Source organism: Cebus imitator, unplaced genomic scaffold (assembly GCF_001604975.1).
Source record: "Cebus imitator isolate Cc_AM_T3 unplaced genomic scaffold, Cebus_imitator-1.0 Scaffold46, whole genome shotgun sequence".
NCBI lineage: Eukaryota > Metazoa > Chordata > Mammalia > Primates > Cebidae > Cebus > Cebus imitator.
Genome location: NW_016107361.1, coordinates 4,119,187 through 4,140,199, shown reverse-complemented (window position 1 = coordinate 4,140,199; position 21,013 = coordinate 4,119,187).

Below are 21,013 nucleotides of genomic sequence, written 5' to 3'. Positions count from 1 at the left end.
AAAAAAAAAAAAACAAAAAAAACAGAACTGTAGCCACATACATAGGATGTAAATATTTGATTTCCCCTTTCTCATTTCTTCTCCTCAAACCCCATCAGTTTTGCTCGATTCCATTTTGCCCATGTCACTCTGACTGATCTCTTACTTCATTTTTATGATAGACCTTTAAATTCATTCTTTAAGTTTGTCCCAGAGAGCATCATTTTTCCTGCCTTGAGGAAACAACAACAAATAACCCAGGTAGTCTCCTGGATAACTTAGAGTAAAATATAATGAAATTTGTAAGTAGCTGTTTTGTTGGCATGAATTTTCTCAGTTGCTGTGGACCTTATCCTCTCCTCCAGCATTTCCCAAAGTGGTATTCTGTAGGCTGCTAAGAGTAGTATGGCAGGAAAAGTATTCTGTGCTGTGAAAATTAGGGAGCTGCTAGCTCAACACATTTAACAGATTTTGTAAGTTTTTCCTATCATTTGGTTTTCTGGTAGGTTTTATGTAGATGTTTCATTACATTATGATGTATTGTGAATTTGGGGTGTTTTATAACTTACTTAACCATTCAGCCTTTTGTAGCGCTTGTTAACAAAACCCTGAAAAAGCTTCCGCGGAACACCAGTTTGGGAGGTGTTATTGATGAGTCCATTAGTGCCTTTTCTTGGGAAGCAGGGATTAAAGTGGCATGGTTTTGACTGACAACTAGGATGCCTGGTTTCCAGGCCTTCTATTATATAGCTTGGTACATTAATCAAATATTTCTAGATTTGAAGTTTCTTCTTTGTTTAATATTTGTTCAGAGAGTGACCAGTCAATATTCTTATTATTCAGTGAATTAATTTCCTAGGCTGGCCATAACAAAGTACCCAATACTAGGTGGCTTAGAACAACAGAAACATTTTTCTCACGGTTCTGCGGGCTAAGATTTGGAAATCAAGGTGTGAGCAGGGCTGCACTCTGGGACGGTTCTCGGGGAAAACCCTTCTTGGCCTCTCCTAGCTTCTCCTGTTCCCCAGCAATCCTTGGCATGCATTGTCTGGTAGTTGCCTCACTGAAATCAAATGGCCATCTTCTCCCTGTGGGTCTTCACGTCGTCTCCTTCTGTGCAAGCCTGTTTTTGTATCCAAATTTCCACTTTGATGACAACATCAAGCATTATCAAATTAGAGCCCACGCTAATGACCTCAGTTTAACTCGATTACCTCTTTAAGGCCCGGTTTCCAAATAAGGTCACATTCTGAGGTGCTGGGATTAGGACTTCAACATATCTTTTTGGGTGGACACAATTCAACGCATAACAAGCAGTCATCAACAAAGTTTACTTTGTCATCTGAGATACATGAAACTTTCAAATCCTGCCTTTTTTTTTAGGAACTGTACTCCCCCAACACCGCTGCCCTGCCAACTCCATTCCTCTCACCTTAGTCAGCTCTTTTTTTTGTCTGCTTTGCCTATCTCTGGGCTGGTTTAAGACTTTGCTGTACAGTCCGGGCGCGGTGGCTCAAGCCTGTAATCCCAGCACTTTGGGAGGCCGAGGCGGGTGGATCACGAGGTCAAGAGATCGAGACCATCCTGGTCAACATGGTGAAACCCCATCTCTACTAAAAATACAAAACATTAGCTGGGCATGGTGGCGCGTGCCTGCAATCCCAGCTACTGCGGAGGCTGAGGCAGGAGAATTGCCTGAGCCCAGGAGGCGGAGGTTGCAGTGAGCCGAGATCGCGCCATTGCACTCCAGCCTGGGTAACAAGAGTGAAACTCCGTCTAAAAAAAAAAAAAAAAAAAAAGACTTTGTTGTACAATATATGGTTCTTGTATAAGCAGCAGCATCAGTATCATTTAGAAGCTTGTTAGAAATGAGAATCATAGGCCCCATCTCAGACCTCTGGAATCATTATCTGCATTTTAAAAGATCTCTAAAGGATTCACATGTACATTTTTTTTTTTAATTTTTAGTTGATCTGTAATAATTGTACATATTTATGGGATGCAGAGTGACATTTTGAATGTATAATGATCAAATCAGGGAAATAAGTATATATCCATCACTTTAAACATTTATCATTTCTTTATGTGGTGAACATTCAAAATCTTTTCATAGCTTTTGGAAAACATAAGATAAATTGTAGTTAATCATATTCACCCTGTAATGCTGCAGAACACCAGAACTTTTTCATCCTATCTAGCTGTGGTTTTGTGTCTATTAATCAACCTCTTCCAAGTCTCTCCCACCCCAACACCTCCAAGGCTCTAGTATCCACAAGTATACCTTCTACTTCCATGAGCTCAAGCATTTTTTTTAGTCCCACAAGAGTAAGAACATGTGGCATCTATCTTTCTATGCTTGACTTTTTTCACTTAACGTAATGTCCTCCATGCTCATCTGTGTTGCCATGAGTAATAGGATCTCCATCTTTTTTTAGAGCCAAATAGTATAATATTTCATTGTGTATATATAGTATATTTCCTTTATCCATTCTCTGTTGATGTACATTTAGGTTGCTTCCATATCTTAGTTATTGTGAAGCATGCTGCAATAAACGGAGGTGCAGATATCTCTTTGATATACCGATTTCCTTTCCTCTGGATAAATACCCAGTAGTAGAATTGGTGGATCATATAGTAGTTCTATTTTTAGTTTTTTGAGAAACCTCCACACTGTTTTCCATAATGGCTGTCCTAGTCTACATTCCCACCAATAGTGTATAGGAGCTGCCTTTTCTCCACATCCTTGCCAGCATTTGTTATTTTCTGCCTTTTTGAAAATAGCCATTCTAACTGGGGTGAGATTCACATTAAGGTTTGGAAGCAGTAGATTGAAGATTTACCTCCCGTGAGATCAGCCTGTTTCTTTTTTTCTTTTTCTTTTCTTTTTTTTTTTTGAGACCGAGTCTGGCTCTGTCACCTGGGCTGGACTGCGGTGGTGTGATCTCGGCTCACCGCAACTTCCGCCTCCTGGTTTCCAGCAATTATCTTGCCTCGACCTCCTGAGTAGCTGGGACTGCAGGCGCACGCCACCATGTGCAGCTAATTTTTTTTTTTTTTGAATTTTTTAGTAGACACTGGTTTTACCGTGTTGCCCAGGGAAGACCGGCCTGTTTCTAAAGGTGAAACAGGAAATCATCTCTACTCTTAAACTTTCTTTGGCCCTAAAGATAGAGACCTGCACTCCAGGTATTTTCTGGTGCTGCCGTCCTGGTTTTTTGTCATATGCACCAGGGACTTGTCCTGTGTGGCCCCTTGTTTGCACTGTCTGGTTTGACTCTCTCTAGGTGTAAGCCTCCATCATCAGGACTTCCTAAGCCTTTCTCCTTTCCTGCCTAGCCACTTTGCACTTAAACTCTGCTGCTGCTGCCTGAGCCCCAGCATGCTATAAATGTCACTGCGCCTGGATTCCAGGAGTTATAACAACAAAGCAAGTCAAAGACTTATCAAACAGATGTATTATTGTATCCTCAAATGACACCAAAATGTTGGGCTCATTAGTTTCACAATGTGTATGATGTCTCTTTCCACGTTACTTATATAATCCACGAAGCTAAAACAGAAGCTGCCCACCAGCTGGGAAAGTGTGCGATGTAAAGCAAAATCAAAATATTATGATATTGAAGTTATAATAGTATGTATATAATTATGCTGGCTCTCTTTTGCATTGGATTCTCTCCGAGGTAGAAAATGAAATTGCCTTCTTTTGATAAAAAAAGTAAAATCTCATTTTTATAGGACACCATTTGTAACAGAAATATCAGTAACATAAAAATGAAATTGACTGGTGCAAAGGAAATTAATGAGCATGGGGGACAAATCATTTTTATTCTATTTGTAAATTCTAATTCTCCAATAAAGGAAAACAGAAGAACACTAGATTTATTACACTTTATTATTAAGGCAAGTGTTATTTTAAATAAAACTTTGGGATTAATTTCCAACTTCCCTTTTCTATTTTTTAATTATTATTTTAAATAGCAGATATTTATGGTATACAACATGGTGTTTTAAAATATGCATACACAGTGGGATAACTAAATTTGGCTTAATAACGTAAGCATTACCTCATGTATTTAACATTTTTTTTCTGGTGAGAACATTTAAAATCTACATTTAGCAATGTTCAAGATACAATACGTTGTTCTTAACTACAGTCAACCTGTTGTGCAATAGATCTCTTGAACTCATAGCTCTTGTCCAGCTGAAATTTTGTATCCTTTGACCAACATTTCCCCAGTCACCCTGACACTCCAGCCCCAGGTAAATACCATTCTACTCTCTGCTTTGGTGGGCTCAACTTTTTGAGATTCCACATAGAAGTGAAATCATGTGATACTTGTCTTTCCCTTTGCAATTTATTTCACTTAGCATAATGTCCTCCAGGTTCATCCCTGTTGCTAAGGATAGACTTTCCTTCTTTTAAAGATGGTTCATTGTGTGTCTATACCACATTTTCCTTTCTTTAATTAAAAATTTAAATCGGACATAATAATTGAATGGGGTATAGCATGTAGAGATGTTGCAATATATATAGTGTATAGTGATCAGATCAGGGTAATTAGCATATTGATAATTTAAACATACGTCATTTCTTTGTGTTGGAAGCATTCAATATCCTCCTTCTAGTGATGTGAAACTAATATATTATTGTTAACTATAGCTATCCTACAGTGCTGTAGAACACTAGAAGGTTTTCCCTTTCTAGCTGTAATTTGTATCCTTAAGAGAGTCCTCCCTCTCCCCCCCTTCGCACTACCCTAGCCTCTAGTATACTCTGTTCTGCTTTTTACTTCTCTGAGATCAACTTTTTTTTTTTTTTTTTTTAGCTTCCACATAGGCATGAGAACATGTGGTGTTTAGCTTTCTGTTCCTGGCTTATCTCACATAGCATAATGTCTTCCAACTCCTTCCATGTTGCCACAAATGACAGGATTTCCTTATTTTTATGGCTGAATAGTACTCCATTGTGCATTATCTATCTATCTGCATATATGTATACATAACATTTAAATTTCCATACTTTGGCTATTGTAAATAGTGCTACAATAAATATGAGGGTGCAGATGTCACTTTGATATACTGATTTCCTTTCCCTTGGATAAAAGGCTACCAGTGGGATTCCTGGATCATATGATAGCTCTGTTTTTGGGGAGCCACCATACTGTTCTCCATAGTGGCTGTACTAGCTTATATTTCCACCAACAATGTACAAGCGTTCTCCTTCCTCCACATACTTGCCAGCATTTGTTATTTTCTGTCTTTTTGATAGTAGCCATTCTGACTGGGGTGATTTTGATTTGTATTTCCCTGACGACTAGTAATACTGAGCATTTATTCATATATTTCTTGGCCACTCTATGTTTTCTTTTGCGAAATGTCTCAAGATTATTGGCTCATTTATTATTATTATTATTATTATACCTTAAGTTCTGGGATACATGTGCAGGACATGCAGGCTTGTTACATAGGTATACATGTGCCATCTTATATGCTGTACCCATCAACCTATCATCTAGGTTTTAAGCCCTTTATGCACTAGGTGTTTGTCCTAATGCTCTCCCTCCCCTTTTCCCCCACCCCCCAACAGGTCCTGGTGTGTGATGTTCCCCTGCTTGGGTCCACATGTTCTCATTGTTCAACTCCCACTTATGAGTAAGAACATGTGGTGTTTGGTTTTCTGTTCCTGTGTTAGTTTGCTGAGAATAATGGTTTCCAGCTTCATCCATGTCCCTGCAAAGGACATGAACTCGTTCTTTTTTATGGCTGCATAGTATTCCATGGTGTATATGTGCCCCTTTTTCTTTATCCATTCTATCACTGATGGGCATTTGGGTTGGTTCCAAGTCTTTGCTATTGTAAATAGTGCTGCAATTGGCTCATTCTAAAATCATATTGCTTGCTTGTTTTTTTGCTGTTGAGTTCCCTGAGTTTTTGGTATATTCTGGATATTAATCTGTTGGATGAGTAGTTCAAAAATATTTTCTCCCATTCTGTAGTTTGTCTTTTCACTCTATTGATTCTTTCCTTTATTGTCCAAAAGCCTTTTAGTTTGACATAATCCATCTGTTTATTTTTGCTTATGTTGCTTATGCTTTTGAGGTCTTATTCATAAAATATTTTCCCAGACCAATGTCCTGAAGCATTTCTGCTGTTTTATTCCAGTAGTTTTTATAGTTTCAGGTCTTACATTTATGTCTTGGACCCATTTTGAGTTGATTTTTATATAAAATGAAAGGAGAGTCTAGCTTCATTCTTCTGCATATGAAACCTCAGTTTTCCCAGCACCACTTATTGAAGCGACTGTCCTTACCCCAATGTATGTTCTTGGTGTCTTTGTTGAAAGGCAGTTGGCTGTAGATACATGAATTAATCCCTCTGTGCTCTATTCTGTTCCATTGGTCTCTATGTCTGTTTTTATGCCAGCACCATGCTGTTTTAGTTACTGCAGCTTGTAATCTATTTTGAAGGCTGATAGTAAGATGGCTGCAGCTTTATTCTTTTTACTCATGATTGCTATTTGGGGCCTATTTGGGGCCTTTTATGGCTCCATACAAATTTGGGGATTTTAAAAACATTTCTGTGAAAAATGTTATTGGTATTTTTGAGAGAGATTGCATTGGATCTGTAGATTGCTCTGTAGATTTTCTTTATTCATGCATCTGTTAATGGACACTTTGATTCCATATCTTACTATTGTGAATAATGCTGCAGTGAACATGGGAGTGCTGATATCGATGACAAATCACATCACGCCTGTGAGAATAGCTATCATAAAAAAGACAAAGAATAACAAGTGTTGGCAAGGATGTGGAGAAAAGGGAACACTTGCACACTGTTGGTGGGAACATAAATCAGTACAGTCATTACGGAGAACCGTATGGAAGGTCCTCAGGAAATTAAAAATAGAGCCACTGCATTGCCAAGCAATCTCACTACTCAGTATTCATTCAAAGTAACTTATCTTTTTTAGAAGAGAAAACTAATTTGGATCATCTTGATTGCTACTTACGTCATTAAAATAAGGAATTACTACCCTCTTATGAGAAATATCTGTTTTTTTTTTCTATTGTTATTTACAATATGTTTTGTGGAGCTAGAGACTTTTTAAAACTAGATATATTTATTACTCATATTTCTTATGGTTATACAAATCCAAGTAATGTGTTTCACCTAATGCAAGTTGCCACTGTCTCATGCAAGTATATGAAATTCTTTAGCTTTATTTAAAAAATCTATACTGGTTATTTTCCACAAATCCTTTTTTTTTTTTTTTTTACTGTAAGTAATATTTAAAATGGAGTCGTTTGCCTGATACTTGATCATCAACAATCCTTATTGATGCTGTCCAGTTAGAATGATATGTTGAGATCCAAATGGGAAACACTCAGCAACAAATGCTGTCTTGTTAACATAGTACATATCGTGCTCTTCCATTACTGTATTTTTCGCTAGGTATCCTAGAAAGAAAGCATTTCCTGGTTACCTATTACCAGGAGAGTGAATGCACTGGAAAACAGGAGGCTGGAAGTAGACTGGCCAAGATTGACTCAGATGAGATAGAACTGGAGCTCAGCATTTCTTGTTCTGCTACTAAATCACTTGTAGGGCTCTAGGCACTTAATTAACCTCTCCGGATCTCATTTTCTTTCTATACAGGTAGGCTTCTGCTTATGACAGGAATATGAAATATGGAAATGAACTAAATGGAAACAAGTAACAATGCTTTGCTATTCATTTACTTAGTTATTAAACAAACAGTTTTGAACACTCATCTGTTGCCAGGAAATATCTCTGACTTGAGGAGCTAACTCACAATCTGAGGAATGTATCATACACTGGAATTTAGGGCAGTGGGAGGCAGGAGAAAGGTCATTCACGCACAATAGAAAGAACCGGACTTGACACTTATTAGCTGGGTGAACCTGGGAATATCTTCCACCTTCATTTTTCCATCTGAGAAATGAAGCAATATTCTTATCTGCCAGGGAAAGAGGACTACAAGTTAAAAGCACTGTACAAACATTAGTTATTATTATCCTTATTAATTTATAAGAACTTAGCAAAACCATGTTGCTAAACTCTCAACTGAAGAAAGGACTGTAACACTTTAAACCTTTCATGAATAGTTAGAAAAGTTCAGCATAGAAGTAGAAATTATTGTAAATACATTGCACATAAAATATGTTATGGAAATTCATAACTCTAATTTTTTCTCAACTCCAACCTAGAACCTATTAAAAATCTAAGTAATCACTCATCTCGTAACTACAAAACCCTTTTAGATGAAAGATTCTTTATGAATTCAAAGAAATATTATTGACAAAATTTCATCATCCACTCTCAATTCACAGACTGGGTGATCAACCCCTAAATAACATTAGTTGTCTTTGAGAGACGCAATTATTTTGCATGAATATTGCTTAAACAGGAGTCAGCACTGATCTGCTTCTTGTACAGACAGGGAGTGATAAATTCCTACAGCCAGAAAAGGCAGTTGTATTCCCTGAAGGCCTTATAGTGTCTCTGGCTGGACCTGGAAGAGTACCCACAGGATGCAGATATGTAAGTAAGGTGGGAAGAAGGAAAGGAGAATCTCTGAGGGAGGCACTGAAGAGATGTCCCAAGTGAGAAAGGCTCGAAGGAGATTCCAAACTACACGTTAAAAGTCCACAGTGAGCTTGCACAAGTCTCATGGTCTCTCTGCTCATCAGTTTTCTCATTGGTAATAATGATCTCCGAGGATCATTCAGAGGAGGTTGTAAATGAAATGATAGGTAAGCACTGACACAGTTCCTGCCATATAGTAGATGCCCTGTGAGCTAGCTATTCATCACCGTCATTGTCATCTAATTCTCCCTTCCCTTCTTTAGAATCAGATGCCCAAGAACTGCCCTGCTGCTCCAACTCTGGGGTTCAGACTGTGCCTATAGCTAGGGTTTTTTGCTGACGGAATGATGACTTTAATGTTGTAAATCTCTCAGAGATAAGCTCTTGTTTCTTGCTATCTATGGGTCTCTCAGGCCCTTTTGGCCTTTTTCCCTGTCATATAGAACATGTTGCCATTTTTTTCTCTCTCCCATCAATTAAAAAAATCATCAAACTATTATTTTTACAACATTTATTACCCTGTTGCCTTGGTCATGAACAAATTATCATGCAACTCTTGCATGATTTTAGTGTTATTCCACATCTTCAGTTTTGCCATTCTATAATAGATGGAATTTTTACCTTTTGCAAAATGTTACAACCAGCATGGCTCTTCCCAAATTTTGGGAGGATCATTCTTAAATATGCCCTTGCTTTTTCTTTAGAAACATTTAAATACAACAGAGCACAACTTTTCTTTTTTTCTTTTAACGTTTAGAAAAAGATATTTCTTGTAGAAGCTAGGAATTCAGATACATATTTGCATGTTATTTAAGTAGTATTTATGCCATTCTCTTGTACTCTAATAGTTAAGAGGTGATTATGTGTATTACTAATTCTAATATTCTAATTAATTACAGAAGTTATGGAAAATACATTCTATATGTATGTTCACGTCATTTTTCTGTCCCCAGTGCTTAATATAACACCTGATATGATACACTAAGTAGCGTAATTTTAAATGAATAAATAAAGGATTTTTATGCAGAACAAAAATGTCAGTACTTATAAGTTTATGGGTAAGAATTTATGGAAAAAAATGAAGCTATATCAAAGAAAAAAATTATCCAAGAAAGAGATTAATCTTTACAATGTAATTATGGCTTTAATGCCAAAACATCCAGTGGTCTTATCTAAAAATGTGAGTACTGTTTTCTACAGATAAGATAACTGTAATAAACAAGAGTCTTTATTCTGCTGTAGAATTCTGCAGTTCAAATGCTTAGAAAGAAAACCCAGGTACTATAATTTTCCTTCCAGAATTTTTGCTTTCAGGATATTTGGAAACAACTTTCTCCAAAGTGTACAATTAAATTATATGCAAAGAAGAGTAGACTGTTAGACCACTGAGGAAAGATATCCCATTGAGAAAGCATTTGTCAGGGTCGTGGCTACACTTCGAGGAGAAAATTTTAAATTATAGCATACAGATGAATGATAGCTACCACGAGAATAGCGAGTCACTGAGAAATATGAGCTCAAGTGAGGGAAATTACCATAGTCTTTTACAGAAATAAATTATCATTTACATAACTTTAAAAATTAAGATTAAGGTAATCCAGGACTTATTTACCAGTTTACAAAAGTAAAGATTCTATGATCAAAAGCACTTTTTAGTGATGCGATTAGTAGTAACAGCATTAATTATAAAAGAACATAGCACAATTCATATGCAAGATATTATTTTCTCCAGTGATGAAGTAGATAATGATAAGGTAAATCATATTGCAGTCAAAATTTTCCAGAGACAGAGGCATAGAAAACTTAAATCCAAGCTGCATTAATTCAGAGCTTAATGAATGCAAGACTACTTGTCACCCAAGAGGATAGCAAAGAAAGAAAAGATATCTGCAATCCAGCCCATGCATAATGATGCTAGCCAACAATTACATAGCAGCTACTACATAATAAAAATGATTAGATCCTCACAGCAATCCTCTGCGGCTGTTATTTTTATGCTCATTATTACTTATAAAGGGCTATTATTATGCCCATTTTATAGATGGGGAAATGGAAGCACAGAAAAGTACTATAACTTACTCAGTGTAACAGTGGTTAATGATGGGATTTGAATCCTGGCAGCTTTCACTCAAAACCAGACTCATATTCTATACCATCTTCTTCTTTTTTTTTTTTTTTTTTTTTTTTGAGACAGAGTCTTGCCCTGTCATCCAGGCTGGAATGCAGTGGTCCATCTCAGCTCACTGCAACCTCTGCCTCCCTGGCTCAAGTGATTCTCACGCTTCAGCCTCCTGAGGTAGCTGGGATTACAGATGTGTGCCACTACGCCCAGCTAATTTCTGTTTTTTTTTTTTTTTTTTCTTTTTCTTTTTATTGTTATTTTTTGAGATAGAGTTTCGCTCATGTTGCCCAGCCTGGAGTGCAACAGCATAATCTGGGCTCACTCTCCTGCCTCAGAAGTAGCTGGGATCACAGGCGCCCGCCAACACACCTAGCTAATTTTGTATTTTTAGTAGAGATAGGGTTTCACCATCTTGGTCAGGCTAGTCTTGACCTCTTGACCTCATGTGATCTGCCCATCTTGGCCTCCCAAAGTGCTGGTATTACAGGTGAGAGCCACTGCACTGGGCACACTATCCTATTTTCAAGAAAGTAAAATATCCAAACATTGTGTTAATTCTTGAGAAAATAAACCACTTAGACTTTGGTGCACAAAATGAGGTGTGTTCTATAACCTACTCAGTTCAGCCTCCAGCAGCAACTATTCTATTTTAAGCAATTCTACTTCACAATAGTTAGATTCAGTTTTGCAATTTGTCTGCTAGATTTCTCCAGCCACGGGTCATGCCATGGCTATTGTGTGGAGCAGTGATGAATGTTCAGACCACCTGGAAGAGCCAGTATGCAGGGAGATTTTCAGGTCTTGCCTGAAGGGAGCTTCCCCATGTTGTCTGAGGCTGAGTGGTCTCAGAAAGCAGCCAAATTGCTGTGCTTTAAAATTGTGCCAAATCTCCACTGCGATCAGGAAACTGTGTAGTCAGATACAGTGCCTTCAGCTGACTCAATTTTGTTTAAACAATTACAAAATGTAGTATCTAACACAAAAAGATGTTTAAAGTTAGGAGAATTTCAGAATTAAATTCAGTGGCTCCACACTATCATCAATGATCTGGGTTTTCCCTTTTAACTGTCTGCCATCCACAGTGAGTTGGTTTTGTCTGGTCACAGGATAGGAGTTACAGCCAGATCCAATAATGTATAGAGGAAGAAGAAATCATTTTCTCTAGAAGACTTTTTCTCCTGTCTTATTGATCAGAACTAGGTAACTCCTAGGCCAACCACCGGCAAGGGGAATAGAGCTGCTATGATTGGATTTGACAGAAGCCCTGTAACTGGGGAAACTCTTCAGTCACCAGGAGGAAGGATGGACAAACACTTTGCCCTGCTGGCAGGGGAAAAGAGGAGGATCTTGGATTGGCCACCAATAGCACCCACTGTAGGATAAACCGTTCATTTCGGCTGCTCATTTTGACTACCTTCAATAAAATATATTCATAATACTGCCGCTATTTCTAGCTACGAGAAAAGTTCATTGTGGTTTCCTGCATTGAAAGAAATTTTTTATGTCTAGTTTTAATTTAACCCTTAAACTTTATGGGAAAAATACTGCATAAACATGGCACCCAAATAGAGGAAGCAGGGACATGATGCACCAACTACCACTTTAGTAACTGAAGGGCGAGAGAAGAGCCCGAAGTCATTCAGGAGGTAGATCAAACAATTTACTAATGGATTATTTTTCTTTCCTTCCAATGTAAGTTTAAGTTCTTAGTCCAGATAGGGACAAGGGAATGATGGAAAAAACAGAGAATTTGAGATTTCTAGAACCTAAATCTCGGCCCAACTGCAAGTACCAGAAAATCAAAATTCCAATACCCTGAACAAACAGGAGTTCATCCTTTTCTCCCAGGTAGGTAAGCAGGTAAGTATAGAGCTCCATGGCAGCATCAGTGACTCAGGATCCTTTTATCTTTCTATTCCAGCTTCCTTAGCAAGTTGGCTAATTGCTTCGTGGTCACAACATAGCTGCTGAATCTCTAGAAATCATTCCCAAGTCCCATGCAGGAAGAAGGTTAAAAGGTGCATTGGCTTTTTCTGTTTCCCTTTTCTCAGAATTCTCTCAGCAGACTTTCACTTACGTGTTATAGTCCAGAACTGGATGGCATGGCTCCTCACCCTGTGCAAGAAAGATTCAACAGGATTTGGTTTTTCAGCCTCTATTTGGAGACAGCAAGGGACAGAAGGAGACTGGGTAACACTCTCCACCATAACCACTTTGTATAGTGATAACTTCGGACAAATGTTAATTACTACTGGGCTAGTTGAAAGTTTCTGGGAAGCAAATCACTTGCTAAGCACGTGCTCTGTGAGAACCAGTAATATAAATTAGAAGAAGAAGAAGAAGAAAATAGAAGGTTTAAATGTTGACTTACTTAAAGGAATGCGTACTTTCTTCTCTATCACTGTGGTAAATACCACTAGGTAACAATTGTTACCTTTTTGCACAGAATGACAATTTCAAAAGAGAACTCCAAATGAAAATGCTACATAAATAATGGATTAATTGGGTACCATTTCTACTCTTCTCATTATGTTTTACAAGCAGTTGAAATAATATGTGCCCTTCCCACTCCCTTTTTAGTATTTGTCAGTAGAATAAAGTGTCAAAAAAATACTTACAATGCCTAAAACATTTAGAAATTAAAATAGTATGTGGTGGTGTCATGACCTTTTCAATATGCTGGTTTTTCAATTGTTCAGCCATCCCTCTTGTTCTTTTTCCTGACTGTTCTTTACGAGAGGAAAAAGTAAATTGGCACCTAAAGTATGGAGTACTCAAAGGAACAAAACAGCACATCATTGAAACAATTCAGAGGCAATCCCGCATGGCTTCCGAGTGGCAGGGAAACAAAAGAGGGTAACTTTATTAATTGTGAAAGGCTGGGGGCGTGGATGTAGTATCTTGCTTGCCAGCTTTCTTCTAGTGCACACTATAGGTTCTGGGACCTGCATACAAACATCAGCTCATGATCAAAATGTGACCTTGCCTATCCCAATGAATAAAAACTAGTAAATTGCCCAATGGTATGCTTATTCTGCTTCTGTGAGGGAAGATGTTTGCCTTCTTGTCATTATGGTTCCATGATATCTCTGGGAAGGGGGCTTCTGAGGATGCCTAAGCTGCTCCTCTGGGTTTCTCTAACGTCCTGCATGTGCTCATCATGTAGAAATTGCTACATAGCATTGCAGGTTTCTGTTCACTCATTTGGTCTGCCCAATGGGAATGTGATTTCTGAAGGGCACCTAGCACATGCCTAAAACACAAAAGGACTTAACTAAACATTTGCTAAATAAATACCACCTGTGCCAAGAAGCAGACTGGCTTCTGCTGCAACTGACAGCCCTTCTCTCCTGCTAGTCAGAGATTCTCTGTCTTGGAAGAGACTTTAGGAAACAGCAGACATCTTGGATGTGTGCCTGCCTTCTCCACCACCTTCTAGTTTTATCCTAAAGCTGACTTCGGCACAGCTCTCCCCAAACTACAGAAACTTTAGATGACTACCTAAGAATTCCACAAATGCAAGCAGTTTTAAAGCCACTCTGCTACTTTCCTACAATGAAAGAGGAGGCAGGTACCATTCTCAGATAACTGATAAATCCAGAAACCAAAAGAAATCTTAAAAATGTGCTGCCTCACACTTATATCCTTCTCCCTTCTTGCTTCATTCCCCAGAATTGAGTAGCCCCTGAAACTGATAGCCAAGGGATGTTCAGGAAGAACACTTGTCCCCAAGCGGATGTTTGCATGTCCAAGTTATGGAGGTATCTGAGTAGAGCATGTACTGATATGTGAAATTATATATTTATCAAGGAGGAAACCCACTATTTTTCTATCTGACTCCATTAAAAAAGGAGGTTGAGCAAACCATAACACAGGTGACAGTGACTGATAAAGCATGCTATATTGGCTAAGAGCAAGGCCTCTGGAGTGGAAGGGTGAATCCCAGATCTGCCACTTTGTAGCTGTGTGATCTTGATTACTTAACTTGTTTAATCATGGGTGGCCACATATGTATTAGAATAAAGATAATGACAGGACCTATATCACATGGGGTTGTTAGGAGAATTCGGTGGAATGTGCAGAGCTTCGCTATTGGTGAATTCTTAACAAGTATTAGCTGTAACTATCGGTTATTACTCTGTGACAGTGGCCTACCATTGCTGTTCCAGGAGACTCGGTATTTCGAGTGAAGAGAGAGCAAGAGACAGGAGACCTGAGCTGTAGACCCAGGTCTGTGACAAACTATTGATACAGTCTTGACCATTCTTAGGGCCTCAGTTTTCTCATCTAATAAATGAGAGGTTCAGATTAATCGTCTCCTACCTGATTGTTCTGGAGACTGACTTCTAGCAACCAGTGCAAAGCAATCTTAACACTTTGCTGAATATTTTGTATGAGATTGAATGAAACAAAGATCAGTTTCCTGAAAGCATCCCTTGACAGGTACAGGCTTCAGGCCTGCATGAGATCTGTGCTTGCAGAAAAGAAATGTGCATTTGCAGAGCATAGTTACTAGTCCTCCCTGCCAGTGCACAACTGAGCTCAAAAGCCTCTGAGAGCACACTGTCCTAACCGGCTCCACCTTCTTTACAGCCCTAAGAACCACCTAATTCCTCTCTGCCTCAAATGCCTATTTTCTTTGGCCACTGCCGAAGGACACCTGTCTGGTCATATTTCACCTTGCTGACTTCCATGCTAAATCATGCTTTGTCCTTCTTCTCCCTGGTCCAGTTTCTCATTTCCCCCCACACCTATTGAACTCTTCCCTTAAACCCTTTAAACTCTACTTCTATGTCCCCAGATCATGGCCTTCTCCCACTTCTTCAGGGAACACTCTCTCAATCTTTTCACCATCACAGAAATTTGACCATCACCTTGTAAGACCACTTGTCCCACAGCCTTTTTGCTTAGAGGCCGCTTTTTCTCTGCCATACCCTGTGCAGCTCAGAATTGAAAGGTAGGCTCTGTAGCCCACATACCTCTCCCCACTCATCAACTGATGACATTGGCAACAAGCTCACTGTCTTCCTCTCTACCTTAATTCCTGGCACCATTCAAATGTGCATGTGGGGAATTCAAGTGTGCATGCCGCTGGCCTGCTTAGCACACAGGCTCTTTATTCCATGACCTTTGTTGTTCAAACACCTTTCTGGCTGAGTCACTCAGTTCCATTTTCTCATCTTATACCTTATCATGACCATAGGTTTTGTCAGAACCTCAGAACCTTCAAAAATCTCAAATTAAACCACCCTATGGTTTGATCGCAACTCCTTATTTTAAAAGCTTGACTCTTCATTTACTTTCCCTAAAAATAAGTGTCCACTTTAACAAAATAGCCAGTCCCTTGACCTATCTACTTTCTGTTTGCTCACTGGCCTCCTCTTGCTTGACCTCCTTCCTAGTCAAGCTGAGATTTCATGGTCTATAGTTTCAATCACTGTCTTGTCAAAATCCTAAAATCCTTTTCTTACAATCACCTGACAAAATTCCAGCCCCAGGTGAAATCACTGTCTGCTTACTGTGCCTACAACCTGCAACTGAGCTGCAGAACACAGTTGTAGGATAAGAAATCCCACAACCAGATAAACATATCAATATAAACTCATCATTTTTATCTATCAGGTTAGACTAAATTCTGTTGCAGTAACTAGTAAACTAAAACAAGAAAAAGCAAAACAAAACATAAGTGAAACAACAAATCTCAAAATCAAGGGATTGACATGATACAAATTGCTTTCTTACATTGCAAGTCCAGAGTGGGCTGGCAGGGGCTCCGCTACTCTTAGACATTCAAGGATTGGGGATCATGGAGGTTCCACCTCAGCTCACCATCCACAGCCCCTGCAACAAGAGGAAAGGCTTCTGTTCATCTTTCATTGGCCAAAGAAATTCAGGTAGTCTTTTCTGCATTTGAGGGTCTGGAAAAGTAAAATCTTATCATGGACCAGGAATAATAAGAACCAAATACTAGTATTTATGAGCAGCCAATGACTGCCACAGCCATCAATCTCAACTGCTCCTGGCATTTTTAATAAGATTCTCCAGTTAGCACTTTCTCCTTCTCTCTCTCTTGCTCTCACTCTCTCTTTGTGGCAACTATTTCAAGCTTTTATTCAACCTCTGACTCTGCCTCTTTGTAGTGCTCTCACAGTTGTGTAGATTGGAGAGAGATGATATGGGTCCTAGGACAGTGGCTACAGAAATATATCATTTACAGTTTTCTCACTGGTAACAGAGAGATAGTAACATCTGCCAAGTTTACCTAAAGACCAGGGACATGTGAAAATTAACTGAGAACGTGCAGGCATATCTCAGAGATGTGGCAGGTTCAGTTTGAGGCCACTACAGTGAAATGATATTGTAACCACATGAGTTATGCAAATTTTTTGGTTTCCAAATCCATATAAATTTAAATGGATTATAATTTTTTATATTATACTGTAGCCTATTAAGTGTACAATAGCATTCTGTCTAAAAAACATAATTTAAAAAGTTATTTATTGCTAAAAAATGCTAACAATCATCTGAGCCTTCGGTGAGTCATAATCTTTTTGCTGGTGGAGGGTCTTGGCTTGATGTTGACTGCTGCTGACTGATCAGGGTGGTGGTTGTGGGAGGTTGAGGTGGCTATGGCAATTTCTTAAAATAAGACAACAATGAAGTTATCCCATTAACTGATTTTTTTACAAAAGACGTCTCTGTAATATGTGATGCTGTTGGATAGCATTTTACTCACAGTGGAACTTCTTTCAAAATTTGTAGCTGTGCGATCTTGGTTATTAACTTACTCTTCTCAAACCCTTCTGCTGCTTTATCACCCAAGATTATGTAGTATTGTAAATCCTTTGTTGTCATTTCAACAATTTTCACAGCATTTTCACCATAAGTAGATTCCGTCTCAAGAAATTACTTTCTTTGCTCATCCATAAGAAGCAACTTATCATCCCTCACATTTTGTCGTGAGATTGCAGCAATTCAGTCAGATCTTTAGGCTTCATTTCTAATTCCATTTCTCTTGCTATTTCCACCACATCTGTAGTTACTTCCTCCACTATAGTCTGGAACTCCCTAAAATCACTCATGAGGGTTAAAATCAACTTCTTCCAAATTCCTTTAATGTTGATATTTTAACCTCCTCTCATGAATCATGAATATCCTTAATGGTATCTAGAATGGTGAATGTTTTTCAGAAGACTTTTAATTTGCCCAGATTAATCAGAAGAATCACTATCTATGGCTTCTATTGTCTTATGCAATGTATTTCTTAAATCATACTTGAAAGTTGAAATTACTCCTTGATCCCACAAGCTGAAGAATGGATATGTGTGTTATGAGGCATGAAACCAACATCAATCTCCTTGTAGTTCTCTGTCAGAGATCTTAGGTGAAAATGTACATTATCAATGCAGTAATATTTTGAAAGTTTTGTGTGTGCGTGTGTGTGTGTGTGTGTGTGTGTGTGTGTGAGCAGTAAGTCTCAACAGTGGGCTTAAAATATTGAGTAAAACATGCTGAAAATAGATTTGCTGCCATCCAGGTTTTGTTGTTCCATTTCTAGAGCACAGGCAGAATAGATTTAGCATCAATCTTTAGGGTCCTAGGATATTTCAAATGGTAAATGAGCCCTGGCTTCATCGTAAAGTCAGCAGCTGCATTATCTGTAACAAGAGTCAGCCTGTCCTTTGAAGATTTGAAGTCAGGCATTGGCATCACCTCTTTAGCTATGAAAGTCCTAGATGGCATTTTCTTCCAATAGAAGCTGTTTCATCTCCAATGAAAATGTGTTGTTTAGAGTAGTCACCCCTGTCAATGATCTTAGCTACATATTCTGGATAACTAGCTGCACTCTCCATCAGCACTTGCTGCTTCACCTTGCACTTTTGTATTATAAAGACAGCTTCTTTCCTTAAGCCTTATGAACCAACCTCTTGTAGCTTCAAGCTTTTCTTTGGCAGATTCATTACCTCTCTCAGTCTTACTAGATTTGAAGAGAGTTAGGGCTTTACTCTGGATTAGGCTTTGGCTTAAAGGAATGTTGGATCTGGTTTAATCTATGCAGACCACACAAACTTTCTCCATATCATATCAGCAATAAGGCTTTGCTTTCTTACCATTCATGTGTTCACTGGAGTAGCACTTTTCATTGCCTTCGTAAATTCTTCCTTTGCATTCACAACTTGGCCAACTGTTTTATGTAAGAAACCTTGCTTTTGGACTATCTCAGTGTTCAATGTGTCTTCCTCATAAGCTTAATTTTTTCTAGCTTTGACTTAAAGTGAGAGAGATATGCAGCTCTTTCTTTTAAACACTTAGAAGCCAATGTAGGGTTGTTTATTGGCCTCATTTCAATATCATCGTACCTCGGGGAATAGGGAGGGCTGAAGAGGAGGACAGAGGTGGGGCAAAGGCTAATTGGTGGAGCAGTCAGAACACACGTGGCACTTATCCATTAAGTTTGCCATCTTACATGGATGTAGTTCACGGAACCCCAAAACTATTTAGTTACACCAAAAATCCCTGAGTACAGATCACCATAACAGATATAATAAAAATGAAGAGTCCTGAAATATTGTGAGAATTCTCAAAATATGACACAGCTACACAAAATGAATACATGCTGCTGGAGAAATTGTGCTGATTGATAGACTTGCTTGACGTAGATTTGCCACAAACATTCAATTTGTAAAAAAACTCAGTGTCTGAAAAGCACAACGAAGTGAAACACAATAAGACATTTTGTGCCTGCATTTGAAAGTACTTTGAAAACTTAAGCACTATATTTTATAATTCGAATTATAAACATATATAAATTATAAATAATATTTAATAAGCAAAAAATGGCAAACGGTTAAAAACATCATAATGGCTTAGAATTTAAGCTCCAGGTGGGCTGACTTTTTGTCTGTACGTTGATATCGTCTCAGTGCCTACAGTGTCCAACACACAATAGGCACTCAGTAAATATTTATTAAAGTAAGTTTTTTTGAGATGAGGTCGGGCTGGTTTGCCCAGCTTGACTTTGAACTCCTGGGCTCAAGTGAACCTCCTACCTCAGCCTCCCTAGTAGCTGGGACCACAGGTACATGCCTCTAAGCCCGGCTAATTTTTGTTGAATATGTGCCAGTTTATGAGGTAGCACGACTACTGTGGGATATGAAGGTGTTTTGATCTAAATTCATATGCTAAGAACTATTATTTTATTCTGTATTCAGTTGAATATTTTCTTGCTTACATGGTATAAAATTAGAAATGTGTGTTGTAGAGGGTGAGGGGCTGGTTATCACAAATAAATAAGATCTAAAGTCCCATAAAATGACATTTTGGAACCAAAGTTTTGGTTACCAAAATTTCTATATTCTATATGGTCTTCAAATTCATATGAGTTTTGTATATGCATAATAAAGTACTATCACTGTTATGAATCTAAAATGCATTATAACATATGGCAAAATTTGCAAAAAATGCTTTCATTATATATTAGACAAGGCAAATACTTGATGTATGGTAAGATAATTTAACAGGAAATATTTGCAATTGATCTCTTTAAAATAAATTGGGTGCAATTCAATATTGACTCAACAAATTATCACCCTTCTTTGCAGTTTATTTAAAATAGTTCTTTTTTCACTTTTAGCCATATTATATAGCAGTAGTGTATATGAATAGATATACAGCTATTATTTATTTGGTTTCCTTTGTAAATACATGCTTGCTAATTTTGTCTTTAAAACATCGTTATTTTTGAGTTATTACTCTTTGAAAATATTTATAACTCTAGGCTGGTTTTTTCAGCTTGAGAAATTCAAAAAGCAAGTCCATTTCTTTAGCCTTTTTTGCAAACCTATGTTATGCTTCCATTCAGAGTGGACATTTAGAGCTATGTTTAAGGTGAGCATCATAAATCAGCAGCCTTCCTGATATGTCATATTCAGCAGTGGCAGCCACAGCACTGCTTGGTATTGCAGAAGCAAAGCCTTAAGCATCACTATGACCCCGGGGCCGAAGACACTTGTACAAGGCCTGGGGACTTGCTTTTGAGTTTTTCAAGTTGAAAAAAATGCCTAGAGTTATAAATGTTTTCAAAGAGCAATAATTCAAAAGTCATGACATTTTTCAAACGAAATTAGTAAGCAGTGCATTTACAAGGAAACCAAATAAATAACAGTAAGCAGGGTTTATTGTGTCACCAAGTCTCCCAAAGGCCCGGGGTTCTCACACATACCCATTCTTGTTCAGAAATCACTGAGGTGCTTATTAAACCTCCCGAGGGCAGCATTTAATATCTCTTTTGACTTGTTTCTCCCT